The sequence below is a fragment of the Geotrypetes seraphini genome, chromosome 2, assembly GCF_902459505.1.
Source record: "Geotrypetes seraphini chromosome 2, aGeoSer1.1, whole genome shotgun sequence".
NCBI lineage: Eukaryota > Metazoa > Chordata > Amphibia > Gymnophiona > Dermophiidae > Geotrypetes > Geotrypetes seraphini.
The window spans coordinates 21137998-21145131 of record NC_047085.1 but is presented as its reverse complement, the minus strand read 5'-3'; positions in this window follow the sequence as shown (position 1 = coordinate 21145131).

Here is a 7134-nt window from a genome sequence, read left to right as displayed (position 1 = left end):
TGGTAGGTTCCTAGGCCATAGGGTTCACAAGGTGAAGCTGTGTATAAGGAGGAGGAGTTGGAGTGAATGTGCTTTTGTAGGTTATATAAGAATAGCCTTATTCGGTCAGACCAATGCTCCATCAAGCCCTGTAGCCTGCTCCCATGGTGGCCAATCTAGGTCCCTAGTACCTGACCAAAACCCAAGGAGTAGCAACATTCCAGCATCTCAAAGAATAGCAAGATTCCGGAACCCCAATGAGAGCAACATTCCAGAGCTGAGATTGTGATGTCATAATGCCTCATTCCACAGTGCCTCAGAGCCAACCTCATCAGGGATGTTACAATGGCTTGATTGTCCTATACTTGGCTCACGTAAGAACATAAGAACAGCCATACTGGATCAGACCAAAGGTCAATCTAGCCCAGTAACCCATTCTCACAGTGGCCAATCCAGGTCCCTAGTACCTGGCCAAAACCCAAGGAGTAGCAACATTCCATTCAGAACCCCAAGGAGTAACAAGATTCCAGAATCCTCAGAGTAGCAACATTCCATGCCACTGACCCGGGGCAAGCAGTGGCTTCCCCCATGTCTTTCTCAATAACAGACTATGGACTTTTCCTCCAGGACATTGTCCAAACCTTTCTTACAATCTCTGGAAATGCATTCCGGAGCTTAACTATTCTCTTTGACATTGGAAGCATAGTAGAGATGAAAATTAGTTTCTAAGCTGAATTTGTTTTAATAAACAGGGTGTTATGTGTAGGGTGTCAGCAGCTAAAGAGGCTCTCTTGATGAATTCCAGGACAAAACAAAATGGTTCCCTTTATATGACTGCCATCTAGTGAGCAATTGAGAGAATGCAATTAGGGAGTTTTGTTCTATACAATGCATTCAACAACCAGTTTATCAGGATATCCACAGTGAATACATATAAGACAGATCTGCATATGCTGGTTCTCCAGTGCGTGCAGATTATCTCATGCTTATTCACTGTAGACATTCTTAAAACCTGACCAGCATGTTTACTTGTTTTTCCCAGCCAGCTTTGTTTCTTACTAGCAGATGAAAATTCCTGGTCTGATCCAATTCATCTAATCCCAGTACTAAAATCACATGTTGGAGCATTACAAACTCTGCTCCAATTGTGGCTAAGTACTTGAAGAAGGAGACGGTACTACTCAAAAGGGTCCAGAGAAGAGCGACTACAATGGTTAAGGGGCTGGAGGAGATGCTGTACAGTGAGAGATTAGAGAAACTGGGCCTCTTCTCCCTTGAAAAGAGGAGACTGAGAGGGGACATGATCAGGGCCGGATTTTCCTATAGGCTAACTAGGCTTCAGCCTAGGGCCTCAAGATCAAGAGGGGCATACATTAAAATTGTTAGCAAAATTAAAATTACACTATTCTAAAAACAAAACACTGAACCGAAAATAAGGAGAAATTCTATGCTTCGGGATCGGAACCGGCTCCGGCCGCAACAAGGTGCCGACTCGGTTTCTCCCTTTCTTTTTCTCGCCCTAGGAGGAGGATCGGGGAGGGAAAGACGTCAGTCCGGAAACAGCTGGGCAAAGCCCAGTCCCGCGGGGAGAGAGGCAAAACGTGGATCCGTCAGGACAGGGTGGCCCAGACTGGCATCGGGGGTGGGTTGGGGTGGGTGGGGGGGGGCTTCAGTGGAAGGGGGATGGGAGGCAGGCGGGCATTGGAGGGGGGGGTGAGGTGAGGTAGGACCCACTGGAGGCACTATGGACATAGGAAGGGGCAATGTTGTATATTATGTTTGATTAGTTATTGTTACAAGTACTATATATGGTGCTGAGAATAAATGTCCAAATAAGTGTTCTCGACTTTTTTTTATTTATTATCCATGTCACATTTTTTATAAAGGTTAGTACCAATAACAACATGTTTCATTTAACATATTGATATATATCACAGTAATGATGTATTTTATTATCTCTCATGTAATTTACAAACTTAAAAATGGGAGGTGAAAGGGCCTCATAAGTGGAATAGCCTAGGGCCTCTTTTCATCTATATCCGGCCCTGGACATGATAGAAACGTTCAAGATAATGAAGCAAATAGACTTAGTAGATAAAGACAGGTTGTTCACCCTCTCCAAGGTAGAGAGAACGAGAGGGCACTCTCTAAAGTTAAAAGGGGATAGATTCCGTGCAAACGTAAGGAAGTTCTTCTTCACCCAGAGAATGGTGGGAAACTGGCATGCTCTTCCGGAGGCTGTTATAGGGGAAAACACCCTCCAGGGATTCAAATAGGGGAAAACACCTCCAGGGATTCAAGACAAAGTTAGACAAGTTCCTGCTGAACAAGAACGTGTGCTGGTAGGGCTAGTCTCAGTTAGGGCACTGGTCTTTGACCTGAGGGCTGCCGCGGGAGCGGAATGCTGGGTGCGATGAACCACTGGTCTGACCCAGCAGCGGCATTTCTTATGTTTTCTCAGTAGTGGGATAAGGAGTTGCCACTTCCGGGTGCTCTCTTATTAGCGTTTGGCAGTGACACGTTTTTTCACTGTAAGGGGGGCACAAACCCCCATTCATTCTTAAAGGATTTCAGTCATACAACCTTTGGAAAGTTCCTGGAAGAAAGGCACGGTGGTCAGAGCGATGGGCTAACGACTAGGGAGGCCACCATTTGAATCCCACATCTGTCGCTGATTCTTCTTGTGATCATGACTCAGGTTCCATCTCCCTCCTCACTCTATAATTTGGCGCTTAAATTAAGCTCCATTTGCACACCTAAATGATAGAATACCAGCCCTTACGTAAGTGTACACTTGATGTGCAAAAATGCTAGGTGCATGTGGTGTGCTAATTTTGAATGATGCATGCAACTTGCTTAAGGGGCACATGCAAGGGGGAGGAGCTAGGGTCAACATTTGCATATGCAACTTACAGAATGATCTAAGTCAGGGATCCCCAAAGTCCCTCCTTGAGGGCCGAATCCAGTCGGGCTTTCAGGATTTCCCCGATGAATATGCATTGAAAGCAGTGCATGCCCATAGATCTCATGCATATTCATTGGGGAAATCCTGAAGACCCGACCGGATTCGGCCCTCAAGGAGGGACTTTTTGGGACCCCTGATCTAAGTCATATGCTATTGGCATGGCGTAAGTGCGTTTCTGAAGACCTATGCTAGCATTCTATAAAAGAACACCTATGTTTGTTTATTTATAGCCGGTCCTGCCTGGAGAGCCCAGAATGGGATAAAAAATTACACACTTAGAACTTTCAATGGAATGAGATTTCATTTGCAGGTGAACATAAGAATAGCCGTACTGGGTCAGAACAATGGTCCATCAAGCCCAGTAGCACGTTCTCACGGTGGCCAATCCAGGTCACTAGTACCTGGCCAAAACCCAAGGTGTTGCAACATTCCATACAGAATCTCAAAGAATAGCAAGATTCCGGAATCCCCAGAGTAGCAACATTCCATGCTACCGATCCAGGACAAGCAGTGGCTTCCCCCATGTCTTTCTCAATAACAGACTATGGACTTTTCCTCCAAGAACTTGTCCAAACCCTTCTTAAAATCAGCTATGCTATCCGCTCTTACCACATCCTCTGGCAACGTGTTCCAGAGCTTAACTATTCTCTGAGTGAAAATTTTTTTTTTCCTTCAATTGGTTTTAAAAGTATTTTCCGGTAATTTCATTGAGCGTCCCTAGTCTTTGTAATTTTTGACGGAGTGAAAAATCGATCCACTCCGGATTTTGTTGACTTCAATCTTATCTCCCCTCAGCCGTCTCTTTTCCAAGCTGAACAACCCTAACCATGTTAGTCTTTCCTCATAAGAGAGGAGTTCCATCCCCTTTATCATCTTGGTCGCTGTTCTTTGAACCTTTTTCTAGTGCCGCTCTATCTGGAGGAGAGTGGCAGCGTTGCTTTGTCGGTTAGTTGCCTGCTAAGTAAAAGCAGTATGGTTTGTTCCTTCCTTGGTGGCTGAAGCAAGGCAATTTAAGTGGTGATTTGAAAAAGTTGAGATAAGATAATAGATTATTTAGATTAATTTGGAGGTAAAGTGTTCGAAAGGATGAATTTGAGAAGCACGGTATATTGAATGTTTTTGTTTTGAATTATTAGATAATCCCTTCCTGAAGAAGCACGCACATTGCGAAACTCGAGTCGAAGGGAGGACTTGTGTTTCTAGGCTTCCAGGAGCTGTTTTAAAGAATATGCATAAGCACTTTATAACGCTGTCACGTGACCATCCTATGCGAAAATAACACCAGAAAAGATAAGTTCTTAAAGATAAGATAAGGTGGGAAATTTCATGGCGACACCAGAAAATATTTCTTCACCGAAAGGGTGGTTGATCGCTGGAATAATCTTCCACAACAGGTAATTGAGGCCAGCAGTGTGCCAGATTTTAAGAAAAGATGGGATTGGCACATGGGATCTCTTCATGGAGGTAGTTAGGGGGTGGGCCATTAGGGTGGGCAGACTAGATGGGCCATGGCCCTTTTCTGCCGTCATGTTCTATGTTTCTATTTGGCATGTGGGATCTCTTCATGGAGGTAGTTAGGGGGTGGGCCATTAGGGTGGGCAGACTGGATGGGCCGTGGCCCTTTTCTGCCGTCATGTTCTATGTTTCTATTTGGCATGTGGGATCTCTTCATGGAGGTAGTTAAGGGGTGGGCCATTAGGGTGGGCAGACTGGATGGGCCGTGGCCCTTTTCTGCCGTCATGTTCTATGTTTCTATTTGGCATGTGGGATCTCTTCATGGAGGTAGTTAGGGGGTGGGCCATTAGGGTGGGAAGACTAGATGGGCCGTGGCCCTTTTCTGCCGTCATTTTCTATGTTTCTATGTTTCTAAGGTGGTATAAGATGTAAATGGTGCTATGATGGTCTGATGGCAGCCTGTGTTTTGTTTTATACACTCAAACACTGAAGGTTGTGAGTCTGAGCACTATTTAAAAAATATTATAAAAATCACAATATTGTGACATTGTAGTTATCTATGCTTATATAACCATAAAGCTCTATGACCTCACAAAGCAGGTCAAAAGTGTAAAAAAACACATATCTTGATAATGTCAGGCAACTTTTGATATTACTTATATATTATCAATGTAAGTTTGCACAGCATGATTTTTGCACATTAATTAAGGGTGGTGGAGGATGGCCAGTGATTGAAATTGTTGTCCAATTAGCTGAATGGCCAGTGGCATGTGACAATGGACACATGATCTGAGGCTTTCCTCCTTTCACAAGAGATAATTGACATATTTTTTCCAGTCTTACATCTACAGTTTTATGATTTTGCTTTGATTTTTGTTACCTTTGGTTGTTAATTTTTTGATTCTTGTTTTTGGATCTATGCTTCTATAACCATAAAGCTCTATGACCTCACAATGCAGGTGTAAAGAGCCTTAGCCTATAGGAAGAGGAAATGCAGATGTTAAGAGCCTTAGCCAATAGGGAGAGGAGGAGATAGTGGATGCTGCGGATGGGCCATTTGGCCTTTATCTGCCATCAGGTTACTATGTTTCTATGTATTTGGAAGAAAATAAAACTATTTGCAGTGTTCCCCCCTCCACTCATTGTTACCCAAGAATGTGTCTAGATGTGACTCTGAACACAATCTTTTGAAATATTTGGAAGCTGAACTACATCTTCATGCCCTGCTGCAATAATGAAAACAAATCCAGTGTCTGGCGTGTCTTGGAAATGTTCAGCTCTTTAATGCCTGTGATCATCTCTGAAGTTCTACCCTGGCTCCACCTATCTTTCCCTTGAACGGAGGAAGCGGTTGACTTCTCTTACCGTGAATGTAGCCTTTCCCGAGTGAATAAAATGTATTTAGTAGACAATTAAGTGTGTTTATAAGAGTCCCATTACTGTTTACGAGGTTTAAATGAACTATTGGATACTTGCACAATGTTCTCTGAACTCTGGTTTCCCTACAAAGCTCACATAACAGTTTATAAAGTCTGAATGCCAACCAATGGTTCGTGCAGTGGGCTGTGAACTTGGGGAGCTGGGTTCAACTCCCACCGCTGCTCCTTCTGATCCTCCATTGCCCCAGGTACAACCCCCCCCCCCAAAAAAAAAAACCAAATTATGAGCCCGCTTGGAATAGGGTTACCCATTTTATGCCATTTTTGGGACATCTTAGTGTTTCGAAAATGCTACGACTTGTTTAATAGTAATTATCAAAGACGATGCAGATTCATTGAAGTACTCGGAAAAATGTATTTGGAATTATTGTTGACTACATTTTACTTCCCCTTAAGTACTAGTTTCTAAAAATTCTACACGATACAGCTCCAGCTCACTAGACGTGAGCGTCAATAATTTGACTAAAATGCAGAAAATAGTTTTCTACTGTAGCCTTTTTGCCACTGCTTATATTGATGGATTGAGTTTTTACTGTTGGCTATTGGGTAGATGCCAAGGCATGCCTTAGAGTGTCAAGACAAAGAAAACAGGAGGGTAAGAGCACTTGGCAATGGTTTATCTTCTTGCTCTTAGTGGAGCTAAATTTAAACACTCACTTTGCAAATATTTGTTCTTACATTCTCCAGTTCTAATAGTTTGGTAGGTGATGTGCAACTTTTTATTCTTCCTCAGCATTTACCATTAGTAAGGCAAATCTGGAAAACTTTTGGAGGTTTGCAGAGTAAGACATTTACATCAGTTTATAACAATAAACTTGAATAATGATACCGCTACAATTAATGTTTAAGAACTAAAGAATAGCCATACTGGGTCGGGCCATCTAGCCAGTATCCTGTTTCTAATGGTGGCCAATCCAAGTTACCCAAATAGTAACAACAATCCATGCTACCCTTCCAGGGCAAGCAGTGGCTTCCCCCACATCCGACTCTATAGCATGTTTTTGTACTGTTGGAAAGAGTGAAAAATTGATCCACTCTTACTTGTTTACACCACACAGGATTTTGTAGATACTCAGTCATATCCTCCTCCTTAACTGTCTCTTTTCCAAGCTGAGCAGCCCCAACCTCTTTCGTCTGTAATCATATGAGAGGAGTTCCAGTCTCCTCATCATTTTGGTCACTCTCCTGTGAACCTTTGCCAATTCCATTATATCTTTTCTGAGATACCGTTCTGGACTCTTAAAGCATAGTTTCCTGCATCCTGGCCTTAATCCTGGACTCATAGGGCAAACCTGA